Below are 19,127 nucleotides of genomic sequence, written 5' to 3'. Positions count from 1 at the left end.
CACCTTTATGGCGATATCTCGAAACGGCGTCCACCTATGGAACTAAGGATTACTCCCTTTTAAAATACTCATTAACACCTTTCATTTGATACCCAAATCATACAAACAAATTCTAAAGTCACCCCTAGTCCACCTTTATGGCGATATCTCGAAACGGCGCCCACCTATAGAACTAAGGCTCACTCCTTTTTAAAATACTCATTAACACCTTTCGTTTGATGCCCATATTGTGCAAACAAATTCTAGGGTCACCCCTGGTCCACCTTTATGGCGATATCTCGAAAAGGCGAACACCTATAAAACGAAGGCCACCTCCCTTTTAAAAATACTCATTAACACCTTTCATTTGATACCCATATCGTACAAACAAAGTCTAGAGTCACCCCTGCTCCACCTTTATTGCGATACCTCGAAAATGCGTCCACCTATAGAACTAAGGCCCACTCCCTCTTAAAATACTCATTAACTCCTTTCGTTTGATAACCATATTGCACAAACGAATTCTAGAGTCACCCCTGGTCCATCTTTACGGCGATATCTCGAAAAGGCGTCCATCTATAGAACTTAGGTCCACGCCCTTTTAAAATACTCATTAATACCTTTCATTTGATACCCATATCGTACAAACAAAGTCTAGAGTCACCCCTGCTCCACCTTTATTGCGATACCTCGAAAATGCGTCCACCTATAGAACTAAGGCCCACTCCCTCTTAAAATACTCATTAACTCCTTTCGTTTGATAACCATATTGCACAAACGAATTCTAGAGTCACCCCTGGCCCACCTTTATGGCGATATCTCGAAACGGCGTCCACCTATAGAACTAAGGCTCACTCCTTTTTAAAATACTCATTAACACCTTTCGTTTGATGCCCATATTGTGCAAACAAATTCTAGGGTCACCCCTGGTCCACATTTATGGCGATATCTCTAAACGGCGTCCACCTATGGAACTAAGGATTACTCCCTTTTAAAATGCTCATTAACACCTTTCATTTGATACCCATATCGTACAAACGCATTCTAGAGTCACCCCTGGTCCATCTTTACGGCGATATCTCGAAAAGGCGTCCATCTATAGAACTTAGGCCCACGCCCTTTTAAAATACTCATTAATACCTTTCATTTGATACCCATATCGTACAAACGCATTCTAGAGTCAACCCTGATCCACCTTTATGGCTATATCCCTAAATGGCGTCCACCTATAGAACTATGGCCCACTCCCTCATAAAATACTCTTTAATGCCTTTCATTTGATACACATGTCATACAAACACATTCCAGGGCTTCCCTCGGTTCATTTTCCTACATGGTTATTTTCCCTTATGTTGTCACCATAGCTCTCAACTGAGTATGTAATGTTCGGTTACACCCGAACTTAACCTTCCTTACTTGTTGGAACTATGTCCGTTCAAAGAAAGGTTGTTCTAATATACCTACCTGCGTCAAATTTAATGACATTTGCTCCAACAGTTTGGTCGATTCGGCATATCTTTTTGCTGATTTTTTCAAATCTACGTTTGTTGTTGAGGCCGATAACTTTGATAACAGGTATCTTACTGATAGCCCCAAACCTTTAGACTTTGGGTCTCTGTCCTTGTCTGAAACCGATATTATCTTGGGTATATCCTTCTTACAGACCTCAATTAAAAATGATATTGATGGATTGTCCTCTTTTTTATTTAAGAAGTGTAGTATTTCTCTTTGTGTGCCACTGTGCCACATTTTCAATATTTCGCTATCGTCTGGAGTTTTAGTTGATCGCTGGAAGCTGGTGTCTATCACCCCTATCTTCAAGTCAGGCAATAAAAATGAAGTAAAGAATTATAGGCCAATATCCAAACCGTCAACATGTTCAAAACTTTTTGAAAAGGTAGTTAAAAACAAAGTATCATTCGCTATAAATAAAATAGTCGATCCATGTCAGCATGGTTTCATTGCGGGACGTTCGACTGCTACAAATCTGGCTGTTTTCTCTCAGTTTTGTGTCTCTGCGTTTAAGGATGGCTGTCAAGTAGACATCATATATACGGATTTTTCCAAGGCTTTTGACACAGTTTCGCAAAAATTACTTCAGTGGAAACTTGAAAACATGGGCTTTCGCCAAAGCTTTCTGTCGTGGTTGAAGTCCTATTTGGAAAATAGAATATCTTTTGTTGAAATCGAGAGAACTAAGTCTTATGAATTCTCAGCAACTTCGGGTGTACCACAAGGTAGCATCCTTGGTCCGATTTTGTTCTTAATGTTTATTAATGATGTTGGCTCATGCATAAACTATTCGAATTATTTGCTATATGCTGACGACTTAAAACTCTTTCGGAGAATCTCCTGTACTTCTGATGCATTGCGTCTGCAAGAAGATCTGAATGCTATAAATAATTGGGCCTGTCAAAATAATCTGCGACTCAATATTAGTAAATGCTGTCACATGACGTATACTAAGTCTACGGATGTGGTTTCATTCGCGTACTCGATTTCAAATGTAACTCTTGCGTTAATTAGTGAGTTTCGCGATCTTGGCGTAACTTTTGACTCATCTTTTACTTTTTGTAATAATGTAAACTTTCTCGTACCAAAGGCTTATACCAACTTAGCTTTCTTGCGACGATATGCCAAGGATTTCAAGGACCCATATACCAGGAAAATCTTATACAATGCCTTAGTGCGTTCCAAGTTAGAGTATGCATCAATCATCTGGAATCCCATATAATCTTCACACTCTTTAAGAATTGAAAGAATTCAGCGCAAGTTCATACGATTTGCTCTTCAACCTCTGCATTTTGTTAATCCCCTGCCCCCCTACAACGCAAGATGCATGCTTATCAATGTCTTGCCACTTGAAGTTAGACGTCTTGTTCAAAAGGTAATGTTTATTTCTGACATAATATCCGGTGTCATTGTCCCTAACAGAGCTCTCCGCTTTCACAGTACATTCCGCGTTGAAGTGTTGCGTTCGAATTACTTCAGTTTCGCACCTCTTCTAAGAGGTCTTGTAGAATTTAATCGTCTATCCAGAAGCCTTGACCTGGACTTTGCCATGCCAAGGTCTCTGTTTAAGGCACGCATTGAGTCCTATTACTTATCTCAGTAAATCTTACTTTAAAATTGTTAAACTAGTACTAAGTTAACCTGTAATCTAGTCAGTAAGGTTGTTGCCATTTGACTTAATAAAGATATGAAATATGAAATATATATACGGAATAAGCGCCTTACCCCGGTTGAGAAGTTATTTCACCTCAACCAAAAAATGCAGTGTGAGGCCAGAGATATAGTTAAAAATGCCCACTTACAAACGATGGTTTTGATACAGCGTGAAATAATTTAGGGGAAAAATATGAGAATAAGCGAATTCTCGTCAATACCCAATTAAAAATATTATTCAATCTTGAAAGCGTAGAAAGTGAGTGTGGCACCGCAATTAAAAAACTTCAGCGGGAAATAAACAACTGCATCTCAGCCCTAAAAACGCATCAAATTGAGATAGGCAGTTGGGATGCGATATTTACATATCTATGCTCTACCAAACTACCCGAAAACACGCTAGCTTTATGGGAACAGACTATAGAGAATAAAACGGAAATATCGAAATGGGAAGATATGGATAAATTTTTATCCCACAGGTTCCAGACCTTGGAAACAGTCTCGGTGTTAACAGCTACCAAAAATACAAAAGCTCCCAAACAGCCACCACCCAAATATAATAATGATTCGTCTCAAAAGAAAGTAGGTACCTACCAAGCAAGTGTGGCTAGAAACACGTGCAGATACTGTAAGAAAAACAACCACAAGCTGTCACAATGCCAAAGCTTTCAACGGCTCTCTGTCGTATACAGAGTAGCGTTTATAAAAGCCAGTCGGGGGTGTCTGAATTGCCTCTCGACAAAACACACAGTATCTAAATGTACGTGCTCCTTTAATTGTAGCATTTGCCATCTAAGGCATCATACACTCCTGCATATTCAACAAAATGCCGCCACGAGTGCAAGACCAACCACAACCCAAAAAACACAGTTAGATCAAATACCATCTACTTCGGCACAAGCTCAGTCCCAACGTCAGTTTTCCACGGAAAATAATCAACCAACGAACTTCAATTCCTGTTTCGCGAATACAAGCTAAGGGCTTCTATTAGGTACTGCGCAAGTCAATATCTTTTATAACAATGAAAACTTTACGGCCCGCGCCCTAATAGACTCCGGATCAGAGTGCTCGTTCATTTCGGAACGACTCAAAAGAAGAATAAATTTGCCCAGTCGGAAGCTAAATGCACAAGTGTTAGGGATAAACAACACGGTGTCAGCCCGAGTGAAAGAGGCCTGCTTCATTCAGTTGCGGTCATCAATAAACCCGAAAGTACACATACACACCACAGCACTAGTTTTAGCCCAGCTCACTGGCAATCTGCTAATCTGTCAAATTGACACCATGACACACCAAGTTTTCCCGGACTTGGTGCTAGCAGATAGGAGATTCTTTGTAAATGAGCAAGTAGATCTTATTCTGGGCAGATAATCCTAGGCGGTATACAAAAAAATGTTTTAGGCACCCTCCTTGCGCAGAAAACAGTATTTGGCTGGATATTAACTGGCCAAACGGAAACGACCAGCCCAGCCGGCAGGTGTGTGTCATTCTTTAATGAGGTATCGCTGGACAAACAAATATCGTCATTTTGGGAGCTGGAAGGCATTCCCAACAACCATATTTGTACCAAAGACGAAAATTACTGCGAGGAGTTGTATCAAAAAACCACCAAAAGAAATAAAGATGGCAAATATATCGTGTCTTTGCCTTTTAAGCAGGATTTCCAAAAAGGTACCTCATTAGGACCGTCGCTTAAAAGCGCGTGCTCACAATTTTTTAGAAATGAAACCCGGTTAGCGAAAAATCCCGAATTGCAAACGGAATACAATCGAGTGGTATCGGAATACGAAACGTTAGCTCATATGGCACGGGTAGAAGAGCATGTTCCGGCAGATACATGCGATACCTATTTTTACCCCATCACGCAGTAATTAAAGAAGAAAACACCACCACTAAAGTGAGAGTTGCTTTTAACTTTTAAATTATGTACTTCATTCAGGCCCAGTCCTTCAGCGTGATCTAACGATTATCATACTCCGTTGGAGATTGTTCCGATACGTATTCAAAAGTGGCATCGAAAAGATGTACCGGCAGACATTGCTAGAGCCCAGGGACACCAGGTATCAACGCATCGTCTTCAGGTCATCCACCAACGAACCCATCAGCCTATACGAATTGAAGACCGTGACCTTCGGAGTGAACTGCGCGCCCTATATGGCCATAAGGACCCTTCTCCAATTAGCAGAGGACGTAGAGGAAACATCTTACGGCTGTTTATGTATGTTGACGACGTTTTAGCGCGCGGACACACCATTTCCACCGCCACGAAGGCAAGGGACGAAATCCAAGCGGCATTACAATCAGCCGGCTTCTCCCTCAGGAAGTAGAATTCCAATTGCGACCAACTACTGGAAGGTATTCCAAGAACGCATTTATTAAATGAAAACTTTTTAAATTTTGAAGGTGCTAGCATGGTTAAAGCGTTAGGGATCAGGTGGAATGCCCACTCTGATTATTTCTATTTTTCTACGAAACCAATAGATAACCCAGTCGTGTTCACAAAGAGAACGATATTGTCTCCTATAGCAAAATTATTTGATCCACTAAGTTGGCTAGGGCCATTTATTATTACTACGAAAATCATTATGCAATGTATTTGGCTGGATGGCACGGGCTGGGACGAAGCCGTATCTCCCGCGGTATTAGATAGATGGCATGATTTTTTAGAAAGCTACCGAAATATTGAACGCATTCGTATACCACGTTGGGTACCTTTTTCCCCGGTAGCGAGCATCGAACTACATGGCTTTTGCGATGCTTTTGAGAAAGCATACGCAGCCGCAATATACCTGAGGGTACAAATATAGAATCATGTGTTCGTAAATCTGCTCTTCTCAAAAACCCGAGTAGCCCCGCTCAAGACTATATCTCTTCCCCGCCTTGAACTATGTGGGGAAGTTCTGCTAGCAGAAATAGTAGAGTCATCCGCAAAAAATCTCAATTTTAACAACCCTGCAACCTATCTATGGACGGATTCGACAATCGCCCTTGCATGGATTCGCAAACCCCCATGCTCGTGGTCCCCTTTCGCTGCCCATAGGGTGACAAAAATAATTGACAAAGTAGGGAAAGAAAACTGGCGTCATGTCGACTCGGCATCAAACCCGGCAGATCTCGCAAGTAGAGGTATACCCGCTGAAGATCTTATCAACAAAGCCCTGTGGTGGGAGGGCCCTTCTTGGCTTCATGAAGATAGCTCAAATTGGCCTACCCAAGAAACAGAATATACCACCACGTCAGAAGAAAAGCGGGTCCAGGTACACTCATCAATATTAGATACAGACTCTGATATCCTCACAAGATTTTATGACCTATCGAGAGCTTTGAAAGTACTATCCTACGTCTGGAGATTCTTTCAAAGAACTAACCCAAGAACAAGAGCCCCATTTCAGGCGAAGTCTTGCTCAATTTCGTCGAGCGAAATAAAAGCAACGACCCAACGTCTGATTTTTATCTATCAAAAGAGGCATTATGGGGAGGAGTATTCAGCTTTAAAATCTAAAAAACTTATAGGAGCAAAGAACCAGGTACTACCACTGAACCCATTCTCAGATAAAAGGTTGTCGCGTCTTATTGTAAAGTTTACCCATAGGATCTCACTCCATGGGGAAAACCAACTTATGCTACACCTCATCCGTATGCAGTATTGGATACCACGGGTCAAGAACATGATAAAATCGGCCATCAACAATTGCAAAGAATGCACGATTTACCAAAAACGTGTTCAAACCCAGCTAATGGGCATTTTACCCAAGGAGAGAACTACGTACTCATGGGCATTCACAAATACAGGAGACGATTTTTCGGGACCGATATAAAGAACTTTCGGGGACAAGGTTTTAGAGTGTCGAAGGGGTACGTATGCTTGTTCGTTTGCTTTCCAACGAAAGCGATTCACCTGGAACCCACCTCCGACCTCAGCACTCAATCATTTTTAGCAGCATTTGCGAGGTTCGTATCGCGAAGAGCCTGCCCTAGTAGGATGTTTTCCGACAATGGCACGAATTTTTTCGGGGCTTCTAGAACACTTAAAGCGGAAATGAGGGAATTCCTACAAAACGCCCGCGAAAACACCCTGTCCAAGTATTCCCATCAATCCTTATCGAGGCACTTTATCCCCGCATCAGCTCCTCACATGGGGGACTGTGGGAGGCGGGAGTGAAAAGTTTTAAAGGCCACTCGACAAAAATCGCCTCAAATTGCAAATTCACCTTTGAGGAGTTTGCGACTTTGCTATGCAGGATCGAAGCCTGCCTCAAGACCTGGAGCCACTAACCCCAGTTTATTTTCTGGTAGGAGGACATCTCTTATCTCCACCAGAACCCGATGCCAGCGAAAACTCTGCCTCAATCATAAATCGATGGCAAAGGTTAAAATCCCTACATCACTCCTTCTGCAAGAGATGGAAATCGGAATGCCTCTCTGAACTGCAGAAAAAAATAAATGTAGATATCCCAAAACGAACCTAAAAATCGGGGACCTGATCGTAGTGAAGGAGGACAATTTGTCTCCAAACGAATGGAGACTAGGACGGGTGGTCAAATTACACCCAGGACCTGACGATCGCGTCGGAGTGGTCGATGTCATTACGATGAAAGGCCAGATATCCAGACCCTTGCTAAAACTTATCATCTTACCACAACATCGCAAAGAGCCAGAAGAATCTGTTGCATCCAATTAAGAATTTTGGCGATAGGATGCCACTTCACGAGAAACCAAAACAATGAACCACATCGTAAACTTAGGCAACTTATCAAATTTATCCACATCATCACCAGAATATCCGAGTAAAATTCGTGGTCTCAAGTATCGTAATGTTCGGACTAAACTTTCTAGAGGAAGGGGAAGTAGTGAATGAGAAATCGACTAACAAAATGTTTGTCTTCCTCTAATAAGTAGGAAGGCCTGAGGTTTGTTTTTAAATTTATCAATTTGCTATTTTTATTTTTTCTTTATTCTCAAAGTGTTATTAAAAAGGCGGACTTCTTACAAAAATAAAACTCCTTGTATGCCTAGAAACACGCCAACTTATTAAATAGTTATGCATACATCCGCATTACATACTCTAAATTTGCTCGACGAATGCATAATTTTAAACGAATATCGATGTACTGAACTATGCATTTGTTTAGAAGGGGTATGCGTTAAATTCAGCTAACAATTATAAGTTCGTAACACTTATTAAATGCAAATTCCTTCTAACTTGTCTGAATACCGGTTTAGAATAAGAACTAATAAAGCAACATTTAGAAATATTAACCAGCGGTGGGAGTGGGTTTATTACTAACGTATCAACCTTCACAAAATTAATTATCTAAATGTTTCATTAGGATTTGATTTTTCTTTGCGTAACTCACCGACTGTGCGAATGTATCATTTAGCTGCGCTGAACGAATTATAACCGCCAACCGCTTGTTTTATCAGCCCTTATCCATTTAGCTATGTTGAGATATATGTATACTTATTTTTACATTGTCCATACTCCCTCCTATCTCCTGCAATTCTACGAAATGTTGGTAGGTACTATCTCTGAAAATTAAAAAAAAAAATGTATCATTGGTATGCATGATAATACCAAGAAAGCCCCGGACTTATCTTCCCTGGGGAAGACCAGTTCCATTCTTGCCAACACTCACGACCAAAATATACATAGCTTGAGAACGACGGCTTCTTGTCTATCAGAATTGAATTCAACATTAGGCAACAACAGCAGCTGTAGTGCGTCTGGAAATAGAGTAGATCTCTGCTGGCTGAAGAAGAAAAGGACAGAACCTTCATTCATCTATAATTTGTGTTGCTGCTGCATGTGGAATAAATTAACAACATGCGAAGGTGTGCACACAAACACACTTGCTATGATGTTATTACGATAAGGCCAGGACAATCGTTTTACTAATTTTGTCGAAGGAAAATGCAGCAACAATTTGGGATGTGATTGGTTGTGGTATGTAGGGATGTACTTGAAAGCGTATACAGCGAAACTATTTCATAGTGCAAAAATTGATAACTGGACCGAATATTATGCTTGGAGTTGAAGGTACTGCACGTCATTGATACATACTCGACGCATTCCCCTTTAAAGGCAGCTCGCCTTATTTCACATTTAAAATATTTACAAATACACTGCTCAGCACAAAATAAAAATGTCTGTATGCACCAAAGCACTAGGTCTGGTGGACGTTTTGATGCGTGTACCACCCATTTTGGTTATCGATGAAGTGCTCAAATCAGTATGGGATTATCAGCTCGCTTCTATCCCGCAGCTACAGATCTTGACGTTGTTGGTGCTGGTAGCGAACTTAGTGAACATCAAGCACACACTGCGGTGGTGTGTTTGATGTTTAATGGCGGCCTGGAGAATAGCACAAATCCTGGAAGTCCTGCCGACGAAAATCAACTAGAGCGAGTCATAATTAGTGCTTCAACAACGGCTGCAACGAACGGTATGCTAAGTAGCTCATTTGGCAATATGATGAATGAAGTGACGCACGAAACATTTCTATCGGATGTGCTGTCATGGACCTCTGTAAGGTTTGTTATTTGTTTTCAAGTTATAAGAGTCTCTAAGTGCTGCTTGCATATTTATGCTATGGTCCCGCCACTGTGTATATTCACTAATGCATAGTAAAAAAAAAACAAGTAAGGAAGGCTAAGTTCGGGTGTAACCGAACAATACATACTCAGTTGAGAGCTGTGGAGACAAAGTAAGAGAAAATCACCATGTTGTAAAAAGAACCTAGGGTAACCGTGGAATGTGTTTGTATGACATGTGTCTCAAATGGAAGGTATTAAAGAGTATTTTAAGAGGAAGTGGGCCATAGTTCTATAGATGGACGCCATTTAGGGATATCGCCGTAAAGGTGGACCAGGCCTGACTCTAGAATTTGTTTGTACGATATGGGTATCAAATGAAATGTGTTAATGATAATTTTAAAATGGAGTGGGCCTAAGTTCTATAGGTGGACGCCTTTTCGAGATATCGCCATAAAGGTGGACCAGGGGTGACTCTAGAATTTATTTGTACAATATGGGTATCAAATGAAAGGTGTTAATGATTATTTTAAAAGGGAGTGGGCCTTAGTTCTATGGGTGGACGCCTTTTCGAGATATCGCCATAAAGGTGGACCAGGGGTGACTCTAGAATTTGTTTGTACGATATGAGTATCAAATGAAAGGTGTTAATGAGTATTTTAAGAGGGCGTTGGCCTTAGTTCTATATGTGGACGCCTTTTCGAGATATCGCCATAAAGGTGGACCAGGGGTGACTCTAAAATTTGTTTGTACTATGTGGGTATCAAAAAAAGGAGTTAATGAGTATTTTAAAAGGGAGTGGGCCTTAGTTCTATAGGTGGACGCCTTTTCGGAATATCGCCATAAACGTGGACCAGGGGTGACTCTAGAATGCGTTTGTACAATATGGGTATCAAATGAAAGGTGCTAATGAGTATTTTAAAAGGGCGTGGGCCTTAGTTCTATAGGTGGACGTCTTTTCGAGATATCGCCATAAAGGTGAACCAGGGGTGACTCTAGAATTTGTTTGTACGATATGGGTATCAAATGAAAGGTGTTAATGAGTATTTTAAAAGGGCGTGGGGCTTAGTTCTATAGCTGGACGCCTTTTCGAGGTATCGCCATAAAGGTGGACCAGGGGTGACTCTAGAATTTCTTTGTACGATATGGGTATCAAAAGAAAGGTGTCAATGAGTATTTTAAGAAGGAGTGGGCCTTAGTTCTATATGTGGACGCCTTTTCGAGATATCGCCATAAACGTGGACCAGGGGTGACTCTAGAATTTATTTGTACAATATGGGTATCAAATGAAAGGTGTTAATGATTATTTTAAAAGGGAGTGGGCCTTAGTTCTATGGATGGACGCCTTTTCGAGATATCGCCATAAAGGTGGACCAGGGGTGACTCTAGAATTTGTTTGTACGATATGAGTATCAAATGAAAGGTGTTAATGAGTATTTTAAGAGGGCGTTGGCCTTAGTTCTATATGTGGAAGCCTTTTCGAGATATCGCCATAAAGGTGGACCAGGGGTGACTCTAGAATTTGTCTGTACTATATGGGTATCAAATGAAAGGAGTTAATGAGTATTTTAAAAGGGAGTGGGCCTTAGTTCTATAGGTGGAAGCCTTTTCGGAATATCGCCATAAACGTGGACCAGGGGTGACTCTAGAATGCGTTTGTACAATATGGGTATCAAATGAAAGGTGTTAATGAGTATTTTAAAGGGCGTGGGCCTTAGTTCTATAGGTGGACGCCTTTTCGAGATATCGCCCTAAAGGTGGACCAGGGGTGACTCTAGAATTTGTTTGTACGATATGGGTATCAAATGAAAGGTGTTAATGAGTATTTTAAAAGGGAGTGGGCCTTAGTTCTATAGATGACTCTAGAATGCGTTTGTACAATATGGGTATCAAACGAAAGGTGTTAATAAGTGTTTTAAAAGGGAGTGGGCCTTAGTTCTATAGGTGGACGCCTTTTCTATATATCGCCATAAAGATGGACAAGGGGTGACTCTAGAATTTGTTTGTACGATAAGGGTATCAAATGAAAGGTGTTGATGAGTATCTTAAAAAGGAGTGGGCCTTAGTTCTATATGTGGACGCCTTTACGAGATATCGGCATAAACGTGGACCAGGGGTGACTCTAGAATGTGTTTGTACGATATGGTTATCAAACGAAAGGTGTTGCTAATAAGTGTTTTAAAAGGGAGTGGGCCTTAGTTCTATGGGTGGACGCCTTTTCGGGATATCGCCATAAACGTGGACCAGGGGTGACTCTAGAATGCGTTTGTACAATATGGGTATCCAATGAAAGGTGTTAATGAGTATTTTAAAAGGGCCTGGGTCTTAGTTCTATAGGTGGATGCCTTTTCGTGATATCGCCATAAAGGTGGACCAGGGGTGAATCTAGAATTTGTTTGTACGATATGGGTATCAAATGAAAGGTGTTAATGAGTATTTTAAAAGGAAGCTTGCATTAGTTCTATAGGTGGATGCCTTTTCGAGATATCGCCATAAAGGTGGTCCAGGGGTGACTCTAGAATTTTTTTTGTACGATATGGGTATCAAATGAAAGGTGCTAATGAGTATTTTAAAAAGGAGTGGGCCTTAGTTCTATATGTGGACGCCTTTTCGAGATATCGCCATAAAAGTGGACCAGGGGTGACTCTAGAATGTGTTTGTACGATATGGGTATCAAATTAAAGGTGTTAATGAGTATTTTAAAAGGGCGTAGGCCTTAGTTCTATAGGTGGACGCCTTTTCGAGATATCGCCATAAAGGTGAACCAGGGGTGACTCTAGAATTTGTTTGTACGATATGGGTATCAAATGAAAGGTGTTAATGAGTATTTTAAAAGGGCGTGGGCCTTAGTTCTATAGCTGGACGCCTTTTCGAGGTATCGCTATAAAGGTGGACGAGGGGTGACTCTAGAATTTGTTTGTACGATATGGGTATCAAAAGAAAGGAGTCAATGAGTATTTTAAAAAGGAGTGGGCCTTAGTTCTATATGTGGACGCCTGTTCGAGATATCGCTATAAACGTGGACCAGGGGTGACTCTAGAATGCGTTTGTACAATGTGGGTATCAAACGAAAGGTGTTAATTAGTGTTTTAAAAGGGAGTGGGCCTTAGTTCTATGGGTGGACGCCTTTTCGGGATATCGCCATAAACGTGGACCAGGGGTGACTCTAGAATGCGTTTGTACAATATGGGTATCAAATGAAAGGTGCTAATGAGTATTTTAAAAGGGCGTGGGCCTTAGTTCTATAGGTGGACGCCTTTTCGAGATATCGCCCTAAAGGTGGACCAGGGGTAACTCTAGAATTTGTTTGTACGATATGGGTATCAAATGAAAGGTGTTAATGAGTATTTTAAAAGGGCGTGTGCCTTAGTTCTATAGGTGGACGCCTTTTCGAGATATCGCCATAAAGGTGGGCCAGGGGTGACTCTAGAATTTTTTGGACGATATTATTATCAAATGAAAGGTGTTAATGAGTATTTTAAAAAGGAGTGGCCCTTAGTTCTATATGTGGACGCCTTTTCGAGATATCGCCATAAACCTGGACCAGGGGTGACTCTAGAATGTGTTTGTACGATATGGGTATCAAAGTAAAGGTATTAATGAGGGTTTTAAAAGGGAGTGGCCCATAGTTGTATATGTGAAGGCGTTTTCGAGATATCGACCAAAATCGGGAACAGGGTGATCCAGAACATCATCTGTCGGGTACCGCTAATTTATTTATATATGTAATACCACGAACAGTATTTCTGCCAAGATTCCAAAGGCTTTTGATTTCGCCCTGCAAAACTTTTTCATTTTCTTCTACTTAATATGGTAGGTGTCACACCCATTTTACCAAGTTTTTTTCTAAAGTTATATTTTGCGTCAATAGACCAATACAAATACCATGTTTCATCCCTTTTTTCGTATTTGGTATATAATTATGGATTTTTTTTCATTTTTCGTAATTCGATATCGAAAAAGTGGGCGTGGTCTTAGTCGGATTCCGGCCATTTTTTACACCAATACAAAATGAGTTCAGATAAGTACGTGAACTGAGTTTAGTAAAGATATATCGATTTTTGCTCAATTTATTGTGTTAACGGCCGAGCGAAAGGACAGACGGTCTACTGTGTATAAAAACTGGGCGTGGCTTCAACCGATTTCGCCCTTTTCACAGAAAACAGTTATCGTCCTAGAATTTAAGCCTCTACCAAATTTCACAAGGATTGGTAAATTTTTGTTCGACTTATGGCATTAAAAGTATCCTAGACAAATTAAATGAAAAAGGGCGGAGCCACGCCCATTTGGATATTTTCTTTTATTTTTGTATTTTGTTGCACCATATTATTACTGGATATTAACTTTTCTTTTAAAATTTGAATTTAAAAAAATTTGTTTTTAAAAAGTGGGAGTAGTCGTTCTCCGATTTTGCTTATTATAAGCTTTTATTTAGTTTCACTTTTGTTGTCTGTAATGGAATCTTGCAAGTTAAATTTGGTACACTTCCCGGTGTCCGATTGAGCTGAAATTTTGCGTACATGTATAGCTCCGATGACAATGCAATATTACTTTGTTAGAATTCGATAAATTAATCGATAACACAGTTATCGGTAAAGATTTGTATATACTTTGGCATAACAGCCTAAGTCCCATACAAACCCGCCGGTACATACCTATCCGTGGATTGTGATATTTGGACGTGGTGAATCACGCGTGTCACCCGTGGTGAATCTCAACGCTTGCGAAAAGCCGAGACACAACCCTCTGTTGTATTTCTGTGTATAACCAACAAGGCTGTTTAACTCTGTAATCTTTTCTGTAATTTATTTTGCTTTTGGAAAAATTACGTATTTGAAAAAAACTGGCAGAAAAATATTGGCATAACAGCTTAAGTTAAATCAAGAAAGGAAAAACTTGGAAAATTTGAGCAATTACGCGTGCCCGTTGAACGAAATATTGACAATCTATTGATAATCGCTAGGAAATTAGCGACATTCCATCAACTTAGCAGCACTTTAGCAATACTACTGTTATTATTTGGCCGCTCAAACACACCCATATTAATTGTGCATTAAATTTAAAATATACAACTCAAAAGCTGAACTACCAGCGCTACCGCCATCAGCTCTTTGTCATCATTGCCAGTAGCGCCAATAACACCAAACTCGTGCCTGACACACAAAAGTCGTTTCACTCAATAGCGCAAGTGAAATGTACTACGCACTCACTACTAAGTAACGTCAAATATTCGATTGGAGTCATTTCGTCAATGAGCTACCATTGAGCTGGCACCGCATTGGCGCTGGCGCCATGCAATTTACATCACTAAAATTGCACGAATGTCCAGGCTCATGACTTTGTTAATCCAGATGGTGAAAACGAAGACTCAAAGGAATGCAACCTTGCAAACAACAGCCGTCATTTTCAAAGTGTAAAAATTCTGTGATACAACGAACGGTAACGCCGTTAGGCTGTTATCGGTAAGTGTTGCATACTTTTCTGCGCACTTGATTTTGTTTTACAGATTTTTGGCGATGGAATTTTAGCTAAGCGAAAGTAGAATTTTATTTTAAAACAGATTTAACCCACAGATGAGAGATCTGCAATAAGTAGTTGTAAACTGAACGCGCCATAGGCAAAGTTAAGTTATTTAACACTGTTTGACATAATTTTATATGTGCTCTCTGTCAAAAATGTTTCAACTAACTTAGTCACATTTTATTTCGATTATGAATATGCCCCAATATATTCGGATTATGATATAATAAAATTAAAGAAAAAAATAAAATTAAAGAAAAAAAACTTTTTTAAAAATAAGCTTTTATTATTGGCTAATAAAATTAACTAACAAGTAAGTTGATGCATTAAAAGAAATGGATAGAATGAGAAACGTTACAAATAACTAAGTAAAGATTACGTAACTAATTTAAACAATATTTTACCCTACTAAAAATTTAAAAAAATTCCTATTTAAATTAAATTTAAGAAAAAGGCTTTTCTAAGAACAAGCTTCTATTACTTGTTAATAAAACGAACTAAAAAGTAAAAAATAAAATTAAAGAAAAAAAAACTTTTTTAAAAATAAACTTTTATTATTGGTTAATAAAATTAACTAAAAAGTAAACAATAAATTGACTCTAAAGAAATATAACACTTTATAAGTTCATTGTAAGCTTTAACGATAATTAGGCTTTTTCGTCTGCGACAAAAGAATGCTATATTGTACATAATTATATATTTTTAACATTAAAACTTTACACCTAAATTATTAAACCTTACAGTTTATATCACAGTCCTAATTGTTCTAATAAAAGCGTGTTACATTGCGATAGCAAGAAAAGGAGATCCTAAATGTTCTTAATTATACCATCAAAATTCAACACGTTTTTTATTAGAACAATTAGAACTGTGATATAAACTGTAAGGTTTAATAATTTAGGTGTAAAGGTTTAATGTTAAAAATATATATTTATGTACAATATAGAATTCTTTTGTCGCAGACGAAAAAGCCTAATTATCGTTAAGGCTTACAATGAACTTATAAAGTGTTATATTTCTTTAGAGTCAATTTATTGTTTACTTTTTAGTTAATTTTATTAACCAATAATAAAAGCTTATTTTTAAAAAAGTTTTTTTTCTTTAATTTTATTTTTATTAAGCAGACATATAGTAATACAAGTAATGTTCCTGCCAAATTTCATCATGATATCTTCAACGACTGCCAAATTACAGCTTGCAAAACTTCTAAATTACCTTCTTTTAAAAGTGGGCGGTGCCACGCCCATTGTCCAAAATTTTCCTAGTTTTCAGTTCTGCGTCATAAGTTCAACTCACCTACCAAGTTTCATCGCTTAATCCGTATTTGGTAATGAATTATCGCACTTTTTCGATTTTTCGAAATTTTCGATATCGAAAAAGTGGGCGTGGTTATAGTCCGATATCGTTCATTTTAAATAGCGATCTGAGATGAGTGTCCAGGAACCTACATACCAAATTTCATCAAGATACCTCAAAATTTACTCAAGTTATCGTGTTAACGGACAGACGGACGGACGGACGGACATGGCTCAATCGAATTTATTTCGATACTGATGATTTTGATATATGGAAGTCTATATCTATCTCGATTCCTTTATACCTGTACAACCAACCGTTATCCAATCAAAGTTAATATACTCTGTGAGCTCTGCTCAACTGAGTATAAAAAAATATTATCGCCAATGCACCAATCATTATGTTTGCTTAACTCCATATACTCACGCTGACCAACGTAATTTTTTGAAAACCAAGCTACATTTATTTATGGAAAGTATCTATTCAATTTTTCTTGCTTTCTCAATTCTTTGTTTACTAAGTGTCGCACTTTAAAGATTTCAATGCAATAGTATAGTATGTTATAGCAACGGCAAGTGCGTTAGAAATGCGCATACATATTTAGTTTCCAAATTTTAACCATGTACCCAGCTCAACCTTCTTCAAGCAATCTACTCGCAGCGTTTAGAGAAATATAAATAGCCCAGATCTTTTGGCGGATTTTGAGACAAAGCAACTTTACTATCGTTGAAAATTGCCCAACGTCCATCCTTTTGTATGTGACATACACAATGTCCAACTTGAGCTGATGTTCCCATATGAGAGACAAATCCTACAAGCTTATGCTTCCCCACACCATCGCGGTATGTTTTCTTTGATGCAACAGAAGGGTTATTACTGGCAACTTGATTTGTGGTTGAGTGTCATCTGTATCCATATCATCAGCAGGTGAAAAAATCCAATCTGTTGCACGTTCGATATTACCATCAGTAGGCTTGATCGCTTTGGTGGCTTGTCGCTCTTCAGTGCCCATACTCATAAGCATAGCAACACCGTCTGGATTTGCAATGAAGTCAGTCGTCGTTGCACGATTCGCAGGCAAGGTGAAGGGTTCTCAAAATATCATCATGTTCCATTAACCAATTTGATACAGCTTGTAGATTTATATGTTTCGTATGAAATACCGCGCGTTTACATGATTCGGGTGGAAACCCCAGTTGCAGAAGTTCGCCCCTTAGATTTTCATTAAATGCGAACTTAGGTTTATCGTCTGCATCTGGCAGGGGTTGCTAATGCGATTGCATGCCACTGGAACTCCAACTGCTTAAACCTAATTCATCAGGCATATAAATGGATACATCTAGTTTGGGTACCCAATCAGCGCCCAACGTAAATTTACGCAAATGTAGCATTAAGAAATCTGTCATATTTACGATGCGTGTTGCTTTTTTTGAGCGGTCGTCACATAATTTGCAGCAGATGAACTCTCAGCATTTTTACTTACTTTTACTTAATTGGCGCTTAACCGTCTAAACGGTTATGGCCGCCCAAAAAGGCGCGCCAGTCGCTCCTTCGCTCCGCCAACCGGCGTCAATTGGTCACACCAACTGAGTTTAAATCGTTTTCCACCTGGTCCTTCCAACGGAGTGGGGGCCGCCCTCTACCTCTGTTTCTATAGGCGGGTTCCGATAGAAACACTTTCTTGGCCGGAACATCATCTTTCATTCGCATAACATGGCCTAGCCAGCGCAGCCGCTGCGTTTTAATTTTACGCTCTAAATATTCTTCCACGTCATCCAAACTAGTACTATCTCTATGCAAACGCTTGTCCATATGCGTTAATTGCAGCAGCTGCTGAATGCTCCCGAACGCCATAGCCACACATTATATTGACTAAGCCAGACCTAATGTCAGTAGCGCTCATACAGCAACGGTAAGGGACCCCATAACGCTCCACGGATGGCGATGAACAACTAAAATATTCATTCTTACTCCAATCTTGATAACCAGAATTGCTGAGTCCACAGCATTTAAATTCAAGTTGTGCAAAATCGATGAGTTTGCCTATCTGGGTCATCACGATACGAATGGATAATTTTGTCAGTAAATTTATCTTCTAAGAATTCTTATTATGGAGAAATATAAATTCCATTATGGCTGCAGCTAGTTCCAGCAGAAAGAACATCAATAAGCACACAGTATACAATTTAAACGAAAGGTATTTTCACGGAATGCACAAAAACATCTAGCAAAGCTAACTACAGATATTAAACCTCCCATAAGCATTACTACCAATGATATATTGAGTATAACGTCGTGAAATGCTTACAATCGCACCCATCCTGTTGTTTACCATTTGTCCATGAAGGCATAGAGACCTATACCAAGTAATAGACCACAAGATAGCCAAAATATGAAATTTAGCATGAAAATCAAATATTTTACACATGAGCTACCCTCAATGCAATTTTTGCAATATTCGTGGATGCGTGTTACGTATTTCGATGCCACTATAGCCGCCACCTCCCCCAGGATGACGATAGTTACTCATATTTACTTCGGCAAATTTCCGTGGTACTAAGTATTTAAGTTTTTATCTTGTTTTTCCTTTTGTAATAGCTCGTGGGCTTATTTTAAATAAATTTTTTCATCAAGGT

At 39.3% G+C, this 19,127-nt stretch overlaps 1 protein-coding gene and 1 pseudogene across 1 annotated transcript in view; one reads left to right on the top strand and one right to left on the bottom strand.

Moving 5' to 3' along the window:
• Positions 1 to 19,127, top strand: part of LOC137234818 (uncharacterized) — a 1,233,955-nt gene that overhangs the window by 1,200,232 nt on the left and 14,596 nt on the right. The window lies entirely within an intron of this gene.
• Positions 18,246 to 19,021, bottom strand: LOC137234380 (tetraspanin-33-like; annotated as a pseudogene).

The sequence above is a fragment of the Eurosta solidaginis genome, chromosome X, assembly GCF_040869045.1.
Source record: "Eurosta solidaginis isolate ZX-2024a chromosome X, ASM4086904v1, whole genome shotgun sequence".
NCBI lineage: Eukaryota > Metazoa > Arthropoda > Insecta > Diptera > Tephritidae > Eurosta > Eurosta solidaginis.
The sequence above is the reverse complement of the archived record's forward strand: the minus strand, read 5'-3'. Positions and strand labels throughout refer to the sequence as shown.